This window comes from Stenella coeruleoalba, assembly GCF_951394435.1.
Source record: "Stenella coeruleoalba genome assembly, contig: scaffold_93, whole genome shotgun sequence".
Taxonomy (NCBI): Eukaryota; Metazoa; Chordata; class Mammalia; order Artiodactyla; family Delphinidae; genus Stenella; species Stenella coeruleoalba.
The window spans coordinates 221,264-246,867 of NW_027646231.1; the positions used below are offsets into that span (position 1 = coordinate 221,264).

Genomic DNA, 25,604 nt, shown 5'->3' on the forward strand with positions numbered 1-25,604 from the left:
CCATTTTTCACTTTCTGCGATGTTGAACTTGTACTGTAAACGAGGTTCTTGTAAACAGAGGCGTCCCAAACTTTGGGGTGGCTGTGTCTTTTTGATTTTAATTTCCCTAAGCTATAGGACCATAAGTGGCAGTGCCCTAGGCTCTGTTGCTTTGTTTTTTAGATGTTTCAGGAAACACCATACACTTCTCCCGAGTGGTTGTTGGCAATTTACATCCCGCCCATCAGCATAACAAGGCTCCCAGTTCTCCATGGCCTGTCCTGCCTTTCTGGATTTTACACTTTTTTCAGATGGCCCTTTTGACCGGGGGGAAGTGAGACTTCATTGTAGTGCAGATTTCCTTTGCAAGCTTGCTTGGTTGGCCAAAAAGGGCGTATGCGTTTTTTCCTGAATATATTCAGGAAAAAACGCATACGCCCTTTTTGGCCAAGTGCATCATTGTGGACGTTCTGCCTCTTTTCCTATGCTTTCAATGCAATTCCAGTCTACCTCCTGAAATCGGTTTCCTGCAATTCTGCCCCGCTTTCAAGTCCTCTTGGCAGCCTTACTTCAGTGTATTTTTGGACGATAGCTGTCATTTATAACTCTGCAGGTTTGTGAATTACAGTGCCCCTGAGCTCCTTTCTTCAACTCGCTTTCTTGTGACCTGGCCGCAACACCGCAGGATGGCTTCAGGCCCTAATCTGGTTCTGGCACGGCATGCTGAACCTTTGGTTATTTCCTCCTCCTGGTGGGAAATGAGAGTTAAATTTGCCCGTCCAGACACCTCCAGCTAGCCTCTCATTGGTTCTCGCTATTCCTGTTCATCTTCCGCAGAAATTGCAAAATGGGCCAAACAGGAGGTTAAAGGCGTTGACTCTCCAAGTGGGGAGAGTGTTAGTAAAGCGTCTGGAATGTTGCACCCGAGTACCAGGGGAGGAAAACTGAGACATATTTGAACACGTCTCCCGATCACATGGTTGATCATACTCTGGGTTCCACATGCATGTTTTAGCTGAAGGAAGAATACCTAAAACCTGGGTAGTTGAAACCCGTGGAATGGGTACCATGCAATATGACTTCAAAGGGTCTTCATTTGCTCACCGAACCTCTCCAATCCTATCACTGCTGCGTTTATGCCCCTGTACACATGCTTTATTCTCTTTCGGGGACATAGCAATCTATAGGTTTTAAGATACTTACAAGTCAGGTACATTCTTAGGCGTTTAATATGCGGTGTTGAGTCCATTTCGTTGAGCAAGGAGTAGCTCTTGTCTATTCCATATTTGGCTTAAGGAACTTTATCTGTGCTCATTTCAATCTCTGGTTTTATGCAGCACCCCAACTCACCTTTACCCTTAAGCAAGCATAAGTTGTTTTTCTAAATTTGAGACCCTGTTCTGTTCTGTAATTCAGTTCCTGTGTAGCCAAGTTTACATTCCGTGTATTACTGATATCTTATGATGTTTCTTTTTCTGTGTGACTTATTTCAGTTAGAATCATCGTACCTGAATCCACTCATTATGCTTTTACGGGCATGATGACATAGATTTCATTGCTGAGTGATACTGCGTTGTAAGTAAATACCACAAGTTCTTTATCCATTTTTCACTTTCTGCGATGTTGAACTTGTACTGTAAACGAGGTTCTTGTAAACAGAGGCGTCCCAAACTTTGGGGTGGCTGTGTCTTTTAGATTTTAATTTCCCTAAGCTATAGGACCATAAGTGGCAGTGCCCTAGGCTCTGTTGCTTTGTTTTTTAGATGTTTCAGGAAACACCATACACTTCTCCCAAGTGTCTGTTGGCAATTTACATCCCGCCCATCAGCATAACAAGGCTCCCAGTTCTCAATGGCCTGTTGCCTTTCTGGATTTTACACTTTTTTCAGATGGCCCTTTTGACCGGGGGGAAGTGAGACTTCATTGTAGTGCAGATTTCCTTTGCAAGCTTGCTTGGTTGGCCAAAAAGGGCGTATGCGTTTTTTCCTGAATATATTCAGGAAAAAACGCATACGCCCTTTTTGGCCAAGTGCATCATTGTGGACGTTCTGCCTCTTTTCCTATGCTTTCAATGCAATTCCAGTCTACCTCCTGAAATCGGTTTCCTGCAATTCTGCCCCGCTTTCAAGTCCTCTTGGCAGCCTTACTTCAGTGTATTTTTGGACGATAGCTGTCATTTATAACTCTGCAGGTTTGTGAATTACAGTGCCCCTGAGCTCCTTTCTTCAACTCGCTTTCTTGTGACCTGGCCGCAACACCGCAGGATGGCTTCAGGCCCTAATCTGGTTCTGGCACGGCATGCTGAACCTTTGGTTATTTCCTCCTCCTGGTGGGAAATGAGAGTTAAATTTGCCCGTCCAGACACCTCCAGCTAGCCTCTCATTGGTTCTCGCTATTCCTGTTCATCTTCCGCAGAAATTGCAAAATGGGCCAAACAGGAGGTTAAAGGCGTTGACTCTCCAAGTGGGGAGAGTGTTAGTAAAGCGTCTGGAATGTTGCACCCGAGTACCAGGGGAGGAAAACTGAGACATATTTGAACACGTCTCCCGATCACATGGTTGATCATACTCTGGGTTCCACATGCATGTTTTAGCTGAAGGAAGAATACCTAAAACCTGGGTAGTTGAAACCCGTGGAATGGGTACCATGCAATATGACTTCAAAGGGTCTTCATTTGCTCACCGAACCTCTCCAATCCTATCACTGCTGCGTTTATGCCCCTGTACACATGCTTTATTCTCTTTCGGGGACATAGCAATCTATAGGTTTTAAGATACTTACAAGTCAGGTACATTCTTAGGCGTTTAATATGCGGTGTTGAGTCCATTTCGTTGAGCAAGGAGTAGCTCTTGTCTATTCCATATTTGGCTTAAGGAACTTTATCTGTGCTCATTTCAATCTCTGGTTTTATGCAGCACCCCAACTCACCTTTACCCTTAAGCAAGCATAAGTTGTTTTTCTAAATTTGAGACCCTGTTCTGTTCTGTAATTCAGTTCCTGTGTAGCCAAGTTTACATTCCGTGTATTACTGATATCTTATGATGTTTCTTTTTCTGTGTGACTTATTTCAGTTAGAATCATCGTACCTGAATCCACTCATTATGCTTTTACGGGCATGATGACATAGATTTCATTGCTGAGTGATACTGCGTTGTAAGTAAATACCACAAGTTCTTTATCCATTTTTCACTTTCTGCGATGTTGAACTTGTACTGTAAACGAGGTTCTTGTAAACAGAGGCGTCCCAAACTTTGGGGTGGCTGTGTCTTTTAGATTTTAATTTCCCTAAGCTATAGGACCATAAGTGGCAGTGCCCTAGGCTCTGTTGCTTTGTTTTTTAGATGTTTCAGGAAACACCATACACTTCTCCCAAGTGTCTGTTGGCAATTTACATCCCGCCCATCAGCATAACAAGGCTCCCAGTTCTCAATGGCCTGTTGCCTTTCTGGATTTTACACTTTTTTCAGATGGCCCTTTTGACCGGGGGGAAGTGAGACTTCATTGTAGTGCAGATTTCCTTTGCAAGCTTGCTTGGTTGGCCAAAAAGGGCGTATGCGTTTTTTCCTGAATATATTCAGGAAAAAACGCATACGCCCTTTTTGGCCAAGTGCATCATTGTGGACGTTCTGCCTCTTTTCCTATGCTTTCAATGCAATTCCAGTCTACCTCCTGAAATCGGTTTCCTGCAATTCTGCCCCGCTTTCAAGTCCTCTTGGCAGCCTTACTTCAGTCTATTTTTGGACGATAGCTGTCATTTATAACTCTGCAGGTTTGTGAATTACAGTGCCCCTGAGCTCCTTTCTTCAACTCGCTTTCTTGTGACCTGGCCGCAACACCGCAGGATGGCTTCAGGCCCTAATCTGGTTCCTGCACGGCATGCTGAGCCTTTGGTTATTTCCTCATCCTGGTGGGAAATGAGAGTTAAATTTGCCCGTCCAGACACCTCCAGCTAGTCTCTCATTGGTTCTCGCTATTCCTGTTCATCTTCCGCAGAAATTGCAAACTGGGCAAACAGGAGGTTAAAGGCACTGACTCTCCAAGTGGGGAGAGTGTTAGTAAAGCGTCTGGAATGTTGCACCCGAGTACCAGGGGAGGAAAACTGAGACATATTTGAACACGTCTCTCGTTCACACGGTTGACCATACTCAGGGTTCCACCTGCATGTTTTAGCTGAAGGAAGAATACCTTAAACCTGGGTAGTTGAAACCCGTGGAATGGGTACCATGCAATATGACTTCAAAGGGTCTTCATTTGCTCACCGAACCTCTCCAATCCTATCACTGCTGCGTTTATGCCCCTGTACACACGCTTGATTCTCTTTTGGAGACATAGCAATCCATAGGTTTTAAGATACTTACTAGTCAGGTACATTCTTAGGCGTTTAATATGCGGTGTTGAGTCCATTTCGTTGAGCAAGGAGTAGCTCTTGTCTATTCCATATTTGGCTTAAGGAACTTTATCTGTGCTCATTTCAATCTCTGGTTTTATGCACCACCCCAACTCACCTTTCCCCTTAAGCAAGCATAAGTTGCTTTTCTAAATTTGAGACCCTGTTCTGTTTTGGAATTCAGTTCCTGTGTAGCCAAGTTTACATTCTGTGTATTAGTGATATCTTATGATGTTTCTTTTTCTGTGTGACTTATTTCAGTTAGAATTATCATACCTGAATCCACTCATTATGCTGCTACGGGCCTGATGACATAGATTTCATTGCTGAGTGATACTGCATTGTACGTAAGTACCACAAGTTCTTTATCCATTTTTCACTTTCTGTGATATTGAACTTGTACGGTAAACGAGGTTCTTGTAAACAGAGGCATCCCAAACTTTGGGGTGGCTGTGTCTTTTTTATTTTAATTTCCCTAAACTATAGGACCATAAGTGGCAGTGCCCTAGGCTCTGTTGCTTTGTTTTTTAGATGTTTCAGGAAACACCATACACTTCTCCCGAGTGTCTGTTGGCAATTTACATCCCGCCCATCAGCATAACAAGGCTCCCAGTTCTCAATGGCCTGTTGCCTTTCTGGATTTTACACTTTTTTCAGATGGCCCTTTTGACCAGGGGGAAGTGAGACTTCATTGTAGTGCAGATTTCCTTTGCAAGCTTGCTTGGTTGGCCAAAAAGGGCGTATGCGTTTTTTCCTGAATATATTCAGGAAAAAACGCATACGCCCTTTTTGGCCAAGTGCATCATTGTGGACGTTCTGCCTCTTTTCCTATGCTTTCAATGCAATTCCAGTCTACCTCCTGAAATCGGTTTCCTGCAATTCTGCCCCGCTTTCAAGTCCTCTTGGCAGCCTTACTTCAGTCTATTTTTGGACGATAGCTGTCATTTATAACTCTGCAGGTTTGTGAATTACAGTGCCCCTGAGCTCCTTTCTTCAACTCGCTTTCTTGTGACCTGGCCGCAAAACCGCAGGATGGCTTCAGGCCCTAATCTGGTTCCGGCACGGCACGCTGAACCTTTGGTTATTTCCTCCTCCTGGTGGGAAATGAGAGTTAAATTTGCCCGTCCAGACACCTCCAGCTAGCCTCTCATTGGTTCTCGCTATTCCTGTTCATCTTCCGCAGAAATTGCAAACTGAGCCAAACAGGAGGTTAAAGGTGTTGACTCTCCAAGTGGGGAGAGTGTTAGTAAAGCGTCTGGAATGTTGCACCCGAGTACCAGGGGAGGAAAACTGAGACATATTTGAACATGTCTCCCGTTCACATGGTTGATCATACTTGGGTTCCACATGCATGTTTTAGCTGAAGGAAGAATACCTTAAACCTGGAGAGTTGAGACCCGTGTAATGGGTACCATGCAATATGACTTCAAAGGGTCTTCATTTGCTCACCGAACCTCTCCAATCCTATCACTGCTGCGTTTATGCCCCTGTACACATGCTTGATTCTCTTTTGGAGACATAGCAATCCATAGGTTTTAAGATACTTACTAGTCAGGTACATTCTTAGGCGTTTAATATGCGGTGTTGAGTCCATTTCGTTGAGCAAGGAGTAGCTCTTGTCTATTCCATATTTGGCTTAAGGAACTTTATCTGTGCTCATTTCAATCTCTGGTTTTATGCAGCAACCCAACTCACCTTTACCCTTAAGCAAGCATAAGTTGGTTTTCTAAATTTGAGAACCTGTTCTGTTTTGGAATTCAGTTCCTGTGTAGCCAAGTTTACATTCCGTGTATTAGTGATATCTTATGATGTTTCTTTTTCTGTGTGACTTATTTCAGTTAGAATCATCGTACCTGAATCTACTCATTATGCTGCTACGGGCCTGATGACATAGATTTCATTGCTGAGTGATACTGTGTTGTACATAAATACCACAAGTTCTTTATCCATTTTTCACTTTCTGCGATGTTGAACTTGTACTGTAAACGAGGTTCTTGTAAACAGAGCCGTTCCAAAGTTTGGGGTGGCTGTGTCTTTTTGATTTTAATTTCCCTAAGCTATAGGACCATAAGTGGCAGTGCCCTAGGCTCTGTTGCTTTGTTTTTTAGATGTTTCAGGAAACACCATACACTTCTCCCGACTGGTTGTTGGCAATTTTCATTCCGCCCTTCAGCATAACAAGGCTCCCAGTTCTCCATGGCCTGTCCTGCCTTTCTGGATTTTACACTTTTTTCAGATGGCCCTTTTGACCGGGGGGAAGTGAGACTTCATTGTAGTGCAGATTTCCTTTGCAAGCTTGCTTGGTTGGCCAAAAAGGGCGTATGCGTTTTTTCCTGAATATATTCAGGAAAAAACGCATACGCCCTTTTTGGCCAAGTGCATCATTGTGGACGTTCTGCCTCTTTTCCTATGCTTTCAATGCAATTCCAGTCTACCTCCTGAAATCGGTTTCCTGCAATTCTGCCCCGCTTTCAAGTCCTCTTGGCAGCCTTACTTCAGTCTATTTTTGGACGATAGCTGTCATTTATAACTCTGCAGGTTTGTGAATTACAGTGCCCCTGAGCTCCTTTCTTCAACTCGCTTTCTTGTGACCTGGCCGCAACACCGCAGGATGGCTTCAGGCCCTAATCTGGTTCCGGCACGGCATGCTGAGCCTTTGGTTATTTCCTCATCCTGGTGGGAAATGAGAGTTAAATTTGCCCGTCCAGACACCTCCAGGTAGTCTCTCATTGGTTCTCGCTATTCCTGTTCATCTTCCGCAGAAATTGCAAACTGGGCCAAACAGGAGGTTAAAGGCGCTGACTCTCCAAGTGGGGAGAGTGTTAGTAAAGCGTCTGGAATGTTGCACCCGAGTACCAGGGGAGGAAAACTGAGACATATTTGAACACGTCTCCCGTTCACACGGTTGATCATACTCTGGGTTCCACCTGCATGTTTTAGCTGAAGGAAGAATACTTTAAACCTGCAGAGTTGAGACCCGTGGAATGGGTCCCATGCAATATGACTTCAATGGGTCTTCATTTGCTCACCGAACCTCTCCAATCCTATCACTGCTGCGTTTATGCCCCTGTACACATGTTTGATTCTCTTTCGGAGATATAGCAATCTATAGGTTTTAAGATACTTACTAGTCAGGTACATTCTTAGGCGTTTAATATGCGGTGTTGAGTCCATTTCGTTGAGCAAGGAGTAGCTCTTGTCTATTCCATATTTGGCTTAAGGAACTTTATCTGTGCTCATTTCAATCTCTGGTTTTATGCAGCAACCCAACTCACCTTTCCCCTTAAGCAAGCATAAGTTGGTTTTCTAAATTTGAGAACCTGTTCTGTTTTGGAATTCAGTTCCTGTGTAGCCAAGTTTACATTCCGTGTATTAGTGATATCTTATGATGTTTCTTTTTCTGTGTGACTTATTTCAGTTAGAATCATCGTACCTGAATCTACTCATTATGCTGCCACGGGCCTGATGACATAGATTTCATTGCTGAGTGATACTGCATTGTACGTAAGTACCACAAGTTCTTTATCCATTTTTCACTTTCTGCGATGTTGAACTTGTACTGTAAACGAGGTTCTTGTAAACAGAGCCGTTCCAAACTTTGGGGTGGCTGTGTCTTTTTCATTTTAATTTCCCTAAGCTATAGGACCATAAGTGGAAGTGCCCTAGGCTCTGTTGCTTTGTTTTTTAGATGTTTCAGGAAACACCATACACTTCTCCGGAGTGTCTGTTGGCAATTTACATCCCGCCCATCAGCATAACAAGGCTCCCAGTTCTCCATGGCCTGTCCTGCCTTTCTGGATTTTACACTTTTTTCAGATGGCCCTTTTGACCGGGGGGAAGTGAGACTTCATTGTAGTGCAGATTTCCTTTGCAAGCTTGCTTGGTTGGCCAAAAAGGGCGTATGCGTTTTTTCCTGAATATATTCAGGAAAAAACGCATACGCCCTTTTTGGCCAAGTGCATCATTGTGGACGTTCTGCCTCTTTTCCTATGCTTTCAATGCAATTCCAGTCTACCTCCTGAAATCGGTTTCCTGCAATTCTGCCCCGCTTTCAAGTCCTCTTGGCAGCCTTACTTCAGTCTATTTTTGGACGATAGCTGTCATTTATAACTCTGCAGGTTTGTGAATTACAGTGCCCCTGAGCTCCTTTCTTCAACTCGCTTTCTTGTGACCTGGCCGCAACACCGCAGGATGGCTTCAGGCCCTAATCTGGTTCCGGCTCGGCATGCTGAGCCTTTGGTTAATTCCTCTTCCTGGTGGGAAATGAGAGTTAAATTTGCCCGTTCAGACACCTCCAGCTAGTCTCTCATTGGTTCTCGCTATTCCTGTTCATCTTCCGCAGAAATTGCAAACTGGGCCAAACAGGAGGTTAAAGGGACTGACTCTCCAAGTCGGGAGAGTGTTAGTAAAGCGTCTGGAATGTTGCACCCGAGTACCAGGGGAGGAAAACTGAGACATATTTGAACACGTCTCCCGTTCACATGGTTGATCATACTCTGGGTTCCACATGCATGTTTTAGCTGAAGGAAGAATACCTAAAACCTGGGTAGTTGAAACCCGTGGAATGGGTACCATGCAATATGACTTCAAAGGGTCTTCATATGCTCACCGAACCTCTCCAATCCTATCACTGCTGCGTTTATGCCCCTGTACACATGCTTGATTCTCTTTCGGAGACATAGCAATCCATAGGTTTTAAGATACTTACTAGTCAGGTACATTCTTAGGCGTTTAATATGCGGTGTTGAGTCCATTTCGTTGAGCAAGGAGTAGCTCTTGTCTATTCCATATTTGGCTTAAGGAACTTTATCTGTGCTCATTTCAATCTCTGGTTTTATGCAGCAACCCAACTCACCTTTCCCCTTAAGCAAGCATAAGTTGGTTTTCTAAATTTGAGAACCTGTTCTGTTTTGGAATTCAGTTCCTGTGTAGCCAAGTTTACATTCCGTGTATTAGTGATATCTTATGATGTTTCTTTTTCTGTGTGACTTATTTCAGTTAGAATCATCGTACCTGAATCTACTCATTATGCTGCTACGGGCCTGATGACATAGATTTCATTGCTGAGTGATACTGCATTGTACGTAAGTACCACAAGTTCTTTATCCATTTTTCACTTTCTGCGATGTTGAACTTGTACTGTAAACGAGGTTCTTGTAAACAGAGCCGTTCCAAACTTTGGGGTGGCTGTGTCTTTTTGATTTTAATTTCCCTAAGCTATAGGACCATAAGTGGAAATGCCCTAGGCTCTGTTGCTTTGTTTTTTAGATGTTTCAGGAAACACCATACACTTCTCCCGAGTGGTTGTTGGCAATTTACATCCCGCCCATCAGCATAACAAGGCTCCCAGTTCTCCATGGCCTGTCCTGCCTTTCTGGATTTTACACTTTTTTCAGATGGCCCTTTTGACCGGGGGGAAGTGAGACTTCATTGTAGTGCAGATTTCCTTTGCAAGCTTGCTTGGTTGGCCAAAAAGCGCGTATGCGTTTTTTCCTGAATATATTCAGGAAAAAACGCATACGCCCTTTTTGGCCAAGTGCATCATTGTGGACGTTCTGCCTCTTTTCCTATGCTTTCAATGCAATTCCAGTCTACCTCCTGAAATCGGTTTCCTGCAATTCTGCCCCGCTTTCAAGTCCTCTTGGCAGCCTTACTTCAGTCTATTTTTGGACGATAGCTGTCATTTATAACTCTGCAGGTTTGTGAATTACAGTGCCCCTGAGCTCCTTTCTTCAACTCAGTTTCTTTTGAGCTGGCCGCAACACCGCAGGATGGCTTCAGGCCCTAATCTGGTTCCGGTACGGTACGCTGAGCCTTTGGTTATTTCCTCTTCCTGGTGGGAAATGAGAGTTAAATTTGCCCGTCCAGACACCTCCAGCTAGCCTCTCATTGGTTCTCGCTATTCCTGTTCATCTTCCGCAGAAATTGCAAACTGTGCCAAACAGGAGGTTAAAGGCGCTGACTCTCCAAGTGGGGAGAGTGTTAGTAAAGCGTCTGGAATGTTGCACCCGAGTACCAGGGGAGGAAAACTGAGACATATTTGAACACGTCTCCCGATCACATGGTTGATCATACTCTGGGTTCCACATGCATGTTTTACCTGAAGGAAGAATACCTAAAACCTGGGTAGTTGAAACCCGTGGAAAGGGTACCATGCAATATGACTTCAAAGGGTCTTCATTTGCTCACCGAACCTCTCCAATCCTATCACTGCTGCGTTTATGCCCCTGTACACACGCTTGATTCTCTTTTGGAAACATAGCAATCCATAGGTTTTAAGATACTTACAAGTCAGGTACATTCTTAGGCGTTTAATATGCGGTGTTGAGTCCATTTCGTTGAGCAAGGAGTAGCTCTTGTCTATTCCATATTTGGCTTAAGGAACTTTATCTGTGCTCATTTCAATCTCTGGTTTTATGCAGCACCCCAACTCACCTTTCCCCTTAAGCAAGCATAAGTTGCTTTTCTAAATTTGAGACCCTGTTCTGTTTTGGAATTCAGTTCCTGTGTAGCCAAGTTTACATTCTGTGTATTAGTGGTATCTTATGATGTTTCTTTTTCTGTGTGACTTATTTCAGTTAGAATCATCGTACCTGAATCCTCTCATTATGCTGCTACGGGCCTGATGACATAGATTTCATTGCTGAGTGATACTGCATTGTACGTAAGTACCACAAGTTCTTTATCCATTTTTCACTTTCTGTGATATTGAACTTGTACGGTAAACGAGGTTCTTGTAAACAGAGGCGTCCCAAACTTTGGGGTGGCTGTGTCTTTTTTATTTTAATTTCCCTAAGCTATAGGACCATAAGTGGCAGTGCCCTAGGCTCTGTTGCTTTGTTTTTTAGATGTTTCAGGAAACACCATACACTTCTCCCGAGTGTCTGTTGGCAATTTACATCCCGCCCATCAGCATAACAAGGCTCCCAGTTCTCCATGGCCTGTTGCCTTTCTGGATTTTACACTTTTTTCAGATGGCCCTTTTGACCGGGGGGAAGTGAGACTTCATTGTAGTGCAGATTTCCTTTGCAAGCTTGCTTGGTTGGCCAAAAAGGGCGTATGCGTTTTTTCCTGAATATATTCAGGAAAAAACGCATACGCCCTTTTTGGCCAAGTGCATCATTGTGGACGTTCTGCCTCTTTTCCTATGCTTTCAATGCAATTCCAGTCTACCTCCTGAAATCGGTTTCCTGCAATTCTGCCCCGCTTTCAAGTCCTCTTGGCAGCCTTACTTCAGTCTATTTTTGGACGATAGCTCTCATTTATAACTCTGCAGGTTTGTGAATTACAGTGCCCCTGAGCTCCTTTCTTCAACTCGCTTTCTTTTGAGCTGGCCGCAACACCGCAGGATGGTTTCAGGCCCTAATCTGGTTCCGGCCCGGCATGCTGAGCCTTTGGTTAATTCCTCTTCCTGGTGGGAAATGAGAGTTAAATTTGCCCGTCCAGACACCTCCAGCTAGCCTCTCATTGGTTCTCGCTATTCCTGTTCATCTTCCGCAGAAATTGCAAACTGGGCCAAACAGGAGGTTAAAGGGACTGACTATCCAAGTCGGGAGAGGGTTAGTAAAGCGTCTGGAATGTTGCACCCGAGTACCAGGGGAGGAAAACTGAGACATATTTGAACACGTCTCTCGTTCACACGGTTGATCATACTCAGGGTTCCACCTGCATGTTTTAGCTGAAGGAAGAATACCTTAAACCTGGGTAGTTGAAACCCGTGGAATGGGTACCATGCAATATGACTTCAAAGGGTCTTCATTTGCTCACCGAACCTCTCCAATCCTATCACTGCTGCGTTTATGCCCCTGTACACACGCTTGATTCTCTTTCGGAGACATAGCAATCCATAGGTTTTAAGATACTTACTAGTCAGGTACATTCTTAGGCGTTTAATATGCGGTGTTGAGTCCATTTCGTTGAGCAAGGAGTAGCTCTTGTCTATTCCATATTTGGCTTAAGGAACTTTATCTGTGCTCATTTCAATCTCTGGTTTTATGCAGCACCCCAACTCACCTTTCCCCTTAAGCAAGAATAAGTTGGTTTTCTAAATTTGAGACCCTGTTCTGTTCTGTAATTCAGTTCCTGTGTAGCCAAGTTTACATTCCGTGTATTACTGATATCTTATGATGTTTCTTTTTCTGTGTGACTTATTTCAGTTAGAATCATCATACCTGAATCCACTCATTGTGCTGCTAAGGGCCTGATGACACAGATTTCATTGCTGAGTGATATTGCTTGGTAAGTAAATACCACAACTTCTTTATCCATTTTTCACTTTCTGCGATGTTGAACTTGTACTGTAAACGAGGTTCTTGTAAACAGAGCCGTTCCAAACTTTGGGGTGGCTGTGTCTTTTTGATTTTAATTTCCCTAAGCTATAGGACCAAGAGTGGAAGTGCCCTAAGTTCTGTTGCTTTGTTTTTTAGATGTTTCAGGAAACACCATACACTTCTCCTGAGTGTCTGTTGGCAATTTACATCCCGCCCATCAGCATAACAAGGCTCCCAGTTCTCCATGGCCTGTCCTGCCTTTCTGGATTTTACACTTTTTTCAGATGGCCCTTTTGACCGGGGGGAAGTGAGACTTCATTGTAGTGCAGATTTCCTTTGCAAGCTTGCTTGGTTGGCCAAAAAGGGCGTATGCGTTTTTTCCTGAATATATTCAGGAAAAAACGCATACGCCCTTTTTGGCCAAGTGCATCATTGTGGACGTTCTGCCTCTTTTCCTATGCTTTCAATGCAATTCCAGTCTACCTCCTGAAATCGGTTTCCTGCAATTCTGCCCCGCTTTCAAGTCCTCTTGGCAGCCTTACTTCAGTCTATTTTTGGACGATAGCTGTCATTTATAACTCTGCAGGTTTGTGAATTACAGTGCCCCTGAGCTCCTTTCTTCAACTCGCTTTCTTGTGACCTGGCCGCAACACCGCAGGATGGCTTCAGGCCCTAATCTGGTTCCGGCCCGGCATGCTGAGCCTTTGGTTAATTCCTCTTCCTGGTGGGAAATGAGAGTTAAATTTGCCCGTCCAGACACCTCCAGCTAGCCTCTCATTGGTTCTCGCTATTCCTGTTCATCTTCCGCAGAAATTGCAAACTGGGCCAAACAGGAGGTTAAAGGGACTGACTCTCCAAGTCGGGAGAGTGTTAGTAAAGCGTCTGGAATGTTGCACCCGAGTACCAGGGGAGGAAAACTGAGACATATTTGAACACGTCTCCCGTTCACATGGTTGATCATACTCTGGGTTCCACATGCATGTTTTAGCTGAAGGAAGAATACCTTAAACCTGGAGAGTTGAGACCCTTGTAATGGGTACCATGCAATATGACTTCAAAGGGTCTTCATATGCTCACCGAACCTCTCCAATCCTATCACTGCTGCATTTATGCCCCTGTACACATGCTTGATTCTCTTTCGGAGACATAGCAATCCATAGGTTTTAAGATACTTACTAGTCAGGTACATTCTTAGGCGTTTAATATGGGGTGTTGAGTCCATTTCGTTGAGCAAGGAGTAGCTCTTGTCTATTCCATATTTGGCTTAAGGAACTTTATCTGTGCTCATTTCAATCTCTGGTTTTATGCAGCACCCCAACTCACCTTTCCCCTTAAGCAAGCATAACTTGGTTTTCTAAATTTGAGACCCTGTTCTGTTCTGTAATTCAGTTCCTGTGTAGCCAAGTTTACATTCCGTGTATTACTGATATCTTATGATGTTTCTTTTTCTGTGTGACTTATTTCAGTTAGAATCATCATACCTGAATCCACTCATTGTGCTGCTAAGGGCCTGATGACACAGATTTCATTGCTGAGTGATATTGCTTTGTAAGTAAATACCACAACTTCTTTATCCATTTTTCACTTTCTGTGATATTGAACTTGTGCGGTAAATGAGGTTCTTGTAAACAGAGGCGTCCCAAACTTTGGGGTGGCTGTGTCTTTTTGATTTTAATTTCCCGAAGCTATAGGACCATAAGTGGAAGTGCCCTAGGCTCTGTTGCTTTGTTTTTTAGATGTTTCAGGAAACACCATACACTTCTCCTGAGTGTCTGTTGGCAATTTACATCCCGCCCATCAGCATAACAAGGCTCCCAGTTCTCAATGGCCTGTTGCCTTTCTGGATTTTACACTTTTTTCAGATGGCCCTTTTGACCGGGGGGGAAGTGAGACTTCATTGTAGTGCAGATTTCCTTTGCAAGCTTGCTTGGTTGGCCAAAAAGGGCGTATGCGTTTTTTCCTGAATATATTCAGGAAAAAACGCATACGCCCTTTTTGGCCAAGTGCATCATTGTGGACGTTCTGCCTCTTTTCCTATGCTTTCAATGCAATTCCAGTCTACCTCCTGAAATCGGTTTCCTGCAATTCTGCCCCGCTTTCAAGTCCTCTTGGCAGCCTTCCTTCAGTCTATTTTTGGACGATAGCTGTCATTTATAACTCTGCAGGTTTGTGAATTACAGTGCCCCTGAGCTCCTTTCTTCAACTCGCTTTCTTTTGAGCTGGCCGCTACACCGCAGGATGGCTTCAGGCCCTAATCGGGTTCCGGACCGGCATGCTGAGCCTTTGGTTAATTCCTCTTCCTGGTGGGAAATGAGAGTTAAATTTGCCCGTCCAGACACCTCCAGCTAGCCTCTCATTGGTTCTCGCTATTCCTGTTCATCTTCCGCAGAAATTGCAAACTGGGCCAAACAGGAGGTTAAAAGGACTGACTCTCCAAGTCGGGAGAGTGTTAGTAAAGCGTCTGGAATGTTGCACCCGAGTACCAGTGTACGAAAACTGAGACATATTTGAACACGTCTCCCGTTCACATGGTTGATCATACTCTAGGTTCCACATGCATGTTTTAGCTGAAGGAAGAATACCTTAAACCTGGAGAGTTAAGACCCGTGTAATGGGTACCATGCAATATGACTTCAAAGGGTCTTCATTTGCTCACCGAACCTCTCCAATCCTATCACTGCTGCGTTTATGCCCCTGTACACATGCTTGATTCTCTTTCGGACACATAGCAATCCATAGGTTTTAAGATACTTACTAGTCAGGTACATTCTTAGGCGTTTAATATGCGGTGTTGAGTCCATTTCGTTGAGCAAGGTGTAGCTCTTGTCTATTCCATATTTGGCTTAAGGAACTTTATCTGTGCTCATTTCAATCTCTGGTTTTATGCAGCACCCCAACTCACCTTTCCCCTTAAGCAAGCATAAGTTGGTTTTCTAAATTTGAGACCCTGTTCTGTTCTGTAATTCAGTTCCTCTGTAGCCAAGTTTACATTCCGTGTATTACTGATATCTTATGATGTTTCTTTTTCTGTGTGACTTATTTCAGTTAGAATCATCATACCTGAATCCACTCATTGTGCTGCTAAGGGCCTTGTGACACAGATTTCATTGCTGAGTGATATTGCTTTGTAAGTAAATACCACAACTTCTTTCTCCATTTTTCACTTTCTGCGATGTTGAACTTGTACTGTAAACGAGGTTCTTGTAAACAGAGCCGTTCGAAACTTTGGGGTGGCTGTGTCTTTTTGATTTTAAATTCCCTAAGCTATAGGACCATAAGTGGAAGTGCCCTAGGCTCTGTTGCTTTGTTTTTTAGTTGTTTCAGGAAACACCATACACTTCTCCCGAGTGTTTGTTGGCAATTTACATCCCGCCCTTCAGCATAACAAGGCTCCCAGTTCTCCATGGCCTGTCCTGCCTTTCTGGATTTTACACTTTTTTCAGATGGCCCTTTTGACCAGGGGGAAGTGAGACTTCATTGTAGTGCAGATTTCCTTTGCAAGCTTGCTTGGTTGGCCAAAAAGGGCGTATGCGTTTTTTCCTGAATATATTCAGGAAAAAACGCATACGCCCTTTTTGGCCAAGTGCATCATTGTGGACGTTCTGCCTCTTTTCCTATGCTTTCAATGCAATTCCAGTCTACCTCCTGAAATCGGTTTCCTGCAATTCTGTCCCGCTTTCAAGTCCTCTTGGCAGCCTTCCTTCAGTCTATTTTTGGACGATAGCTGTCATTTATAACTCTGCAGGTTTGTGAATTACAGTGCCCCTGAGCTCCTTTCTTCAACTCGCTTTCTTGTGACCTGGCCGCAAGACCGCAGGATGGCTTCAGGCCCTAATCTGGTTCCGGCACGGCATGCTGAGCCTTTGGTTAATTCCTCTTCCTGGTGGGAAATGAGAGTTAAATTTGCCCGTCCAGACACCTCCAGGTAGTCTCTCATTGGTTCTCGCTATTCCTGTTCATCTTCCGCAGAAATTGCAAACTGGGCCAAACAGGAGGTTAAAGGGACTGACTCTCCAAGTGGGGAGAGTGTTAGTAAAGCGTCTGGAATGTTGCACCCGAGTACCAGGGGAGGAAAACTGAGACATATTTGAACACGTCTCCCGTTCACATGGTTGATCATACTCTGGGTTCCACATGCATGTTTTAGCTGAAGGAAGAATACCTTAAACCTGGAGAGTTAAGACGCGTGTAATGGGTACCATGCAATATGACTTCAAGGGGTCTTCATTTGCTCACCGAACCTCTCCAATCCTATCACTGCTGCGTTTATGCCCCTGTACACATGCTTGATTCTCTTTTGGAGACATAGCAATCCATAGGTTTTAAGATACTTACTAGTCAGGTACATTCTTAGGCGTTTAATATGGGGTTTTGAGTCCATTTCGTTGAGCAAGGAGTAGCTCTTGTCTATTCCATATTTGGCTTAAGGAACTTTATCTGTGCTCATTTCAATCTCTGGTTTTATGCAGCACCCCAACTCACCTTTCCCCTTAAGCAAGCATAAGTTGGTTTTCTAAATTTGAGACCCTGTTCTGTTTTGGAATGCAGTTCTTGTGTAGCCAAGTTTACATTCCGTGTATTACTGATATCTTATGATGTTTCTTTTTCTGTGTGACTTATTTGAGTTAGAATCATCATACCTGAATCCACTCATTATGCTGCTACGGGCCTGATGACATAGATTTCATTGCTGAGTGATACTGCATTGTACGTAAGTATCACAAGTTCTTTATCCATTTTTCACTTTCTGTGATATTGAACTTGTACGGTAAACGAGGTTCTTGTAAACGGAGGCGTCCCAAACTTTGGGGTGGCTGTGTCATTTAGATTTTAATTTCCCTAAGCTATAGGACCATAAGTGGAAGTGCCCTAGGCTCTGATGCTTTGTTTTTTAGATGTTTCAGGAAACACCATACACTTCTCCTGGGTGTCTGTTGGCAATTTACATCCCGCCCATCAGCATAACAAGGCTCCCAGTTCTCCATGGCCTGTCCTGCCTTTCTGGAGTTTACACTTTTTTCAGATGGCCCTTTTGACCGGGGGGAAGTGAGACTTCATTGTAGTGCAGATTTCCTTTGCAAGCTTGCTTGGTTGGCCAAAAAGTGCGTATGCGTTTTTTCCTGAATATATTCAGGAAAAAACGCATACGCCCTTTTTGGCCAAGTGCATCATTGTGGACGTTCTTCCTCTTTTCCTATGCTTTCAATGCAATTCCAGTCTACCTCCTGAAATCGGTTTCCTGCAATTCTGCCCCGCTTTCAAGTCCTCTTGGCAGCCTTACTTCAGTCTATTTTTGGACGATAGCTGTCATTTATAACTCTGCAGGTTTGTGAATTACAGTGCCCCTGAGCTCCTTTCTTCAACTCGCTTTCTTGTGACCTGGCCGCAACACCGCAGGATGGCTTCAGGCCCTAATCTGGTTCCGGCACGGCACGCTGAGCCTTTGGTTAATTCCTCTTCCTGGTGGGAAATGAGAGTTAAATTTGCCCATCCAGACACCTCCAGCTAGCCTCTCATTGGTTCTCGCTATTCTTGTTCATCTTCCACAGAAATTGCAAACTGGGCCAAACAGGAGGTTAAAGGGACTGACTCTCCAAGTGGGGAGAGTGTTAGTAAAGCGTCTGGAATGTTGCACCCGAGTACCAGGGGAAGAAAACTGAGACATATTTGAACACGTCTCCCGTTCACATGGTTGATCATACTTGGGTTCCACATGCATGTTTTAGCTGAAGAAAGAATACCTAAAACCTGGGTAGTTGAAACCCGTGCAATGGGTACCATGCAATATGACTTCAAAGGGTCTTCATTTGCTCACCGAACCTCTCCAATCCTATCACTGCTGCGTTTATGCCCCTGTACACATGCTTGATTCTGTTTCGGAGACATAGCAATCCATAGGTTTTAAGATACTAGTCAGGTACATTCTTAGGCGTTTAATATGCGGTGTTGAGTTCATTTCGTTGAGCAAGGAGTAGCTCTTGTCTATTCCATATTTGGCTTAAGGAACTTTATCTGTGCTCATTTCAATCTCTGGTTTTATGCAGCACCCCAACTCACCTTTCCCCTTAAGCAAGCATAAGTTGGTTTTATAAATTTGAGACCCTGTTCTGTTCTGTAATTCAGTTCCTGTGTAGCCAAGTTTACATTCCGTGTATTACTGATATCTTATGATGTTTCTTTTTCTGTGTGACTTATTTCAGTTAGAATCATCATACCTGAATCCACTCATTGTGCTGCTAAGGGCCTGATGACACAGATTTCATTGCTGAGTGATATTGTTTTTTAAGTAAATACCACAACTTCTTTATCCATTTTTCAATTTCTGCGATGTTGAACTTGTACTGTAAACGAGGTTCTTGTAAACAGAGCCGTTCCAAACTTTGGGGTGGCTGTGTCTTTTTGATTTTAAATTCCCTAAGCTATAGGACCGTAAGTGGAAGTGCCCTAGGCTCTGTTGCTTTGTTTTTTAGATGTTTCAGGAAACACCATACACTTCTCCCGAGTGTCTGTTGGCAATTTACATCCCGCCCATCAGCATAACAAGGCTTCCAGTTCTCCATGGCCTGTCCTGCCTTTCTGGATTTTACACTTTTTTCAGATGGCCCTTTTGACCGGGGGAAAGTGAGACTTCATTGTAGTGCAGATTTCCTTTGCAAGCTTGCTTGGTTGGCCAAAAAGCGCGTATGCGTTTTTTCCTGAATATATTCAGGAAAAAACGCATACGCCTTTTTTGGCCAAGTGCATCATTGTGGACGTTCTGCCTCTTTTCCTATGCTTTCAATGCAATTCCAGTCTACCTCCTGAAATCGGTTTCCTGCAATTCTGCCCCGCTTTCAAGTCCTCTTGGCAGCCTTACTTCAGTCTATTTTTGGACGATAGCTGTCATTTATAACTCTGCAGGTTTGTGAATTACAGTGCCCCTGGGCTCCTTTCTTCACCTCGCTTTCTTGTGACCTGGCCGCAACACCGCAGGATGTCTTCAGGCCCTAATCTGGTTCCGGCACGGCACGCTGAGCCTTTGGTTAATTCCTCTTCCTGGTGGGAAATGAGAGTTAAATTTGCCCATCCAGACACCTCCAGCTAGTCTTTCATTGGTTCTCGCTATTCCTGTTCATCTTCCACAGAAATTGCAAACTGGGCCAAACAGGAAGTTAAAGGGACTGACTCTACAAGTGGGGAGAGTGTTAGTAAAGCGTCTGGAATGTTGCACCCGAGTACCAGGGTACGAAAACTGAGACATATTTGAACACGTCTCCCGATCACATGGTTGATCATACTCTAGGTTCCACATGCATGTTTTACATGAAGGAATAATACCTTAAAACTGGATAGTTGAAACCCGTGGAATGGGTACCATGCAATATGACTTCAAAGGGTCTTCATTTGCTCACCGAACCTCTCCAATCCTATCACTGCTGCGTTTATGCCCCTGTACACACGCTTGATTCTCTTTTGGAGACATAGCAATCCATAGGTTTTAAGATACTTACTAGTCAGGTACATTCTTAGGCGTTTAATATGCGGTGTTGAGTCCATTTCTTTGAGCAAGGAGTAGCTCTTGTCTCTTCCATATTTGGCTTAAGGAACTTTATCTGTGCTCATTTCAATCTCTGGTTTTATGCAGCACCCCTACTCACCTTTACCCTTAAGCAAGCATAAGTTGGTTTTCTAAATTTGAGTCCCTGTTCTGTTCTGTAATTCAGTTCCTGTGTAGCCAAGTTTACATTCCGTGTATTACTGATATCTTATGATGTTTCTTTTTCTGTGTGACTTATTTCAGTTAGAATCATCATACCTGAATCCACTCATTGTGCTGCTAAGGGCCTGATGACACAGATTTCATTGCTGAGTGATATTGCTTTGTAAGTAAATACCACAACTTCTTTATCCATTTTTCACTTTCTGCGATGTTGAACTTGTACTGTAAACGAGGTTCTTGTACACAGAGCCGTTCCAAACTTTGGGGTGGCTGTGTCTTTTTGATTTTAAATTCCCTAAGCTATAGGACCATAAGCGGAAGTGCCCTAGGCTCTGTTGCTTTGTTTTTTAGATGTTTCAGGAAACACCATACACTTCTCCTGAGTGGTTGTTGGCAATTTACATCCCGCCCATCAGCATAACAAGGCTCCCAGTTCTCCATGGCCTGTCCTGCCTTTCTGGATTTTACACTTTTTTCAGAGGGCCCTTTTGACCGGGGGGAAGTGAGACTTCATTGTAGTGCAGATTTCCTTTGCAAGCTTGCTTGGTTGGCCAAAAAGGGCGTATGCGTTTTTTCCTGAATATATTCAGGAAAAAACGCATACGCCCTTTTTGGCCAAGTGCATCATTGTGGACGTTCGGCCTCTTTTCCTATGCTTTCAATGCAATTCCAGTCTACCTCCTGAAATCGGTTTCCTGCAATTCTGCCCTGCTTTCAAGTCCTCTTGGCAGCCTTACTTCAGTCTATTTTTGGACGATAGCTGTCATTTATAACTCTGCAGGTTTGTGAATTACAGTGCCCCTGAGCTCCTTTCTTCAACTTGCTTTCTTGTGAGCTGGCCGCAACACCGCAGGATGGCTTCAGGCCCTAATCTGGTTCCGGCACGGCACGCTGAGCCTTTGGTTAATTCCTCTTCCTGGTGGGAAATGAGAGTTAAATTTGCCCGTCCAGACACCTCCAGCTAGCCTCTCATTGGTTCTCGCTATTCCTGTTCATCTTCCGCAGAAAATGCAAACTGAGCCAAACAGGAGGTTAAAGGGACTGACTCTCCAAGTGGGGAGAGTGTTAGTAAAGCGTCTGGAATGTTGCACCCGAGTACCAGGGGAGGAAAACTGAGACATATTTGAACACGTCTCCCGATCACACGGTTGATCATACTCTGGGTTCCACATGCATGATTTAGCTGAAGGAAGAATACCTTAAACCTGGAGAGTTGAGACCCGTGTAATGGGTACCATGCAATATGACTTCAAAGGGTCTTCATTTGCTCACCGAACCTCTCCAGTCCTATCACTGCTGCGTTTATGCCCCTGTAGACATGCTTGATTCTCTTTCGGAGACATAGCAATCCATAGGTTTTAAGATACTTACTAGTCAGGTACATCCTTAGGCGTTTAATATGCGGTGTTGAGTCCATTTCATTGAGCAAGGAGTAGAACTTGTCTATTCCATATTTGGCTTAAGGAACTTTGTGCTCATTTCGATCTCTGGTTTTATGCAGCACCCCAACTCACCTTTCCCCTTAAGCAAGCATAAGTTGGTTTTCTAAATTTGAGACCCTGTTCTGTTCTGTAATTCAGTTCCTGTGTAGCCAAGTTTACATTCTGTGTATTACTGATATCTTATGATGTTTCTTTTTCTGTGTGACTTATTTCAGTTAGAATCATCGTACCTGAATCCACTCATTATGCTGCTACGGGCCTGATGACATAGATTTCATTGCTGAGTGATACTGCATTGTACGTAAATACCACAAGTTCTTTATCCATTTTTCACTTTCTGTGATATTGAACTTGTACGGTAAACGATGTTCTTGTAAACAGAGGCGTCCCAAATTTTGGGGTGGCTGTGTCTTTTTGATTTTAATTTCCCTAAGCTATAGGACCATAAGTGGAAGTGCCCTAGGCTCTGTTGCTTTGTTTTTTAGATGTTTCAGGAAACACCATACACTTCTCCCCAGTGTCTTTTGGCAATTTACATCCCGCCCATCAGCATAACAAGGCTCCCAGTTCTCCATGGCCTGTCCTGCCTTTCTGGATTTTACACTTTTTTCAGATGGCCCTTTTGACCGGGGGGAAGTGAGACTTCATTGTAGTGCAGATTTCCTTTGCAAGCTTGCTTGGTTGGCCAAAAAGGGCGTATGCGTTTTTTCCTGAATATATTCAGGAAAAAACGCATACGCCCTTTTTGGCCAAGTGCATCATTGTGGACGTTCTGCCTCTTTTCCTATGCTTTCAATGCAATTCCAGTCTACCTCCTGAAATCGGTTTCCTGCAATTCTGCCCCGCTTTCAAGTCCTCTTGGCAGCCTTACTTCAGTATATTTTTGGACGATAGCTGTCATTTATAACTCTGCAGGTTTGTGAATTACAGTGCCCCTGAGCTCCTTTCTTCAACTCGGTGTCTTTTGACCTGGCCGCAACACCGCAGGATGGCTTCAGGCCCTATCTGGTTCCGGTACGGCACGCTGAGCCTTTGGTTATTTCCTCTTCCTGTTGGGAAATGAGAGTTAAATTTGCCCGTCTAGACACCTCCAGCTAGCCTCTCATTTGTTCTCACTATTCCTGTTCATCTTCCACAGAAATTGCAAACTGTGCCAAACAGGAGGTTAAAGGCGCTGACTCTCCAAGTGGGGAGAGTGTTAGTAAAGCGTCTGGAATGTTGCACCCGAGTACCAGGGAAGGAAAACTGAGACATATTTGAACACGTCTCCCGATCACATGGTTGATCATACTCTGGGTTCCACATGCATGTTTTAGCTGAAGGAAGAATACCTAAAACCTGGGTAGTTGAAATCCGTGGAATGGGTACCATGCAATATGACTTCAAAGGGTCTTCATTTGCTCACCGAACCTCTCCAATCCTATCACTGCTGCGTTTATGCCCCTGTAGACATGCTTGATTCTCTTTCGGAGACATAGCAATCCATAGGTTTTAAGATACTTACTAGTCAGGTACATTCTTAGGCGTTTAATATGCGGTGTTGAGTCCATTTCATTGAGCAAGGAGTAGCTCTTGTCTATTCCATATTTGGCTTAAGGAACTTTATCTGCGCTCATTTCAATCTCTGGTTTTATGCAGCACCCCAACTCACCTTTCCCCTTAAGCAAGCATAAGTTGGTTTTCTAAATTTGAGACCCTGTTCTGTTTTGGAATGCAGTTCCTGTGTAGCCAAGTTTACATTCCGTGTATTAGTGATATCTTATGATGTTTCTTTTTCTGTGTGACTTATTTCAGTTAGAATCATCGTACCTGAATCCACTCATTATGCTGCTACGGGCCTGATGACATAGATTTCATTGCTGAGTGATACTGCATTGTACGTAAGTACCACAAGTTCTTTATCCATTTTTCACTTTCTGTGATATTGAACTTGTACGGTAAACGAGGTTCTTGTAAACGGAGGCGTCCTTAACTTTGGGGTGGCTGTGTCTTTTTGATTTTAATTTCCCTAAGCTATAGGACCATAAGTGGAAGCGCCCTAGGCTCTGTTGCTTTGTTTTTTAGATGTTTCAGGAAACACCATACACTTCTCCCGAGTGGTTGTTGGCAATTTACATCCCGCCCATCAGCATAACAAGGCTCCCAGTTCTCCATGGCCTGTCCTGCCTTTCTGGATTTTACACTTTTTTCAGATGGCCCTTTTGACCGGGGGGAAGTGAGACTTCATTGTAGTGCAGATTTCCTTTGCAAGCTTGCTTGGTTGGCCAAAAAGGGCGTATGCGTTTTTTCCTGAATATATTCAGGAAAAAACGCATACGCCCTTTTTGGCCAAGTGCATCATTGTGGACGTTCTGCCTCTTTTCCTATGCTTTCAATGCAATTCCAGTCTACCTCCTGAAATCGGTTTCCTGCAATTCTGCCCCGCTTTCAAGTCCTCTTGGCAGCCTTACTTCAGTATATTTTTGGACGATAGCTGTCATTTATAACTCTGCAGGTTTGTGAATTACAGTGCCCCTGAGCTCCTTTCTTCAACTCGGTGTCTTTTGAGCTGGCCGCAACACCGCAGGATGGCTTCAGGCCCTATCTGGTTCCGGTACGGCACGCTGAGCCTTTGGTTATTTCCTCTTCCTGTTGGGAAATGAGAGTTAAATTTGCCCGTCTAGACACCTCCAGCTAGCCTCTCATTTGTTCTCACTATTCCTGTTCATCTTCCGCAGAAATTGCAAACTGTGCCAAACAGGAGGTTAAAGGCGCTGACTCTCCAAGTGGGGAGAGTGTTAGTAAAGCGTCTGGAATGTTGCACCCGAGTACCAGGGAAGGAAAACTGAGACATATTTGAACACGTCTCCCGATCACATGGTTGATCATACTCTGGGTTCCACATGCATGTTTTAGCTGAAGGAAGAATACCTAAAACCTGGGTAGTTGAAATCCGTGGAATGGGTACCATGCAATATGACTTCAAAGGGTCTTCATTTGCTCACCGAACCTCTCCAATCCTATCACTGCTGCGTTTATGCCCCTGTAGACATGCTTGATTCTCTTTCGGAGACATAGCAATCCATAGGTTTTAAGATACTTACTAGTCAGGTACATTCTTAGGCGTTTAATATGCGGTGTTGAGTCCATTTCATTGAGCAAGGAGTAGCTCTTGTCTATTCCATATTTGGCTTAAGGAACTTTATCTGCGCTCATTTCAATCTCTGGTTTTATGCAGCACCCCAACTCACCTTTCCCCTTAAGCAAGCATAAGTTGGTTTTCTAAATTTGAGACCCTGTTCTGTTTTGGAATGCAGTTCCTGTGTAGCCAAGTTTACATTCCGTGTATTAGTGATATCTTATGATGTTTCTTTTTCTGTGTGACTTATTTCAGTTAGAATCATCGTACCTGAATCCACTCATTATGCTGCTACGGGCCTGATGACATAGATTTCATTGCTGAGTGATACTGCATTGTACGTAAGTACCACAAGTTCTTTATCCATTTTTCACTTTCTGTGATATTGAACTTGTACGGTAAACGAGGTTCTTGTAAACGGAGGCGTCCTTAACTTTGGGGTGGCTGTGTCTTTTTGATTTTAATTTCCCTAAGCTATAGGACCATAAGTGGAAGTGCCCTAGGCTCTGTTGCTTTGTTTTTTAGATGTTTCAGGAAACACCATACACTTCTCCCGAGTGGTTGTTGGCAATTTACATCCCGCCCATCAGCATAACAAGGCTCCCAGTTCTCCATGGCCTGTCCTGCCTTTCTGGATTTTACACTTTTTTCAGATGGCCCTTTTGACCGGGGGGAAGTGAGACTTCATTGTAGTGCAGATTTCCTTTGC

At 43.9% G+C, this 25,604-nt stretch overlaps 1 long non-coding RNA gene across 2 annotated transcripts in view; it reads left to right on the forward strand.

Moving 5' to 3' along the window:
- LOC307181249 overlaps positions 1–25,604 on the forward strand; it is a 489,006-nt gene that overhangs the window by 168,851 nt on the left and 294,551 nt on the right. Inside the window, exons 1-2 of one of the 2 annotated variants that reach the window (XR_013826224.1) lie at positions 15,704–15,763; positions 18,837–18,922. This is a non-coding gene — a long non-coding RNA (uncharacterized lncRNA). Of the gene's footprint in view, positions 1–15,703; positions 15,764–18,836; positions 18,923–25,604 lie in introns of those variants that run through there. The other variant, XR_013826223.1, reaches the window with a different exon arrangement.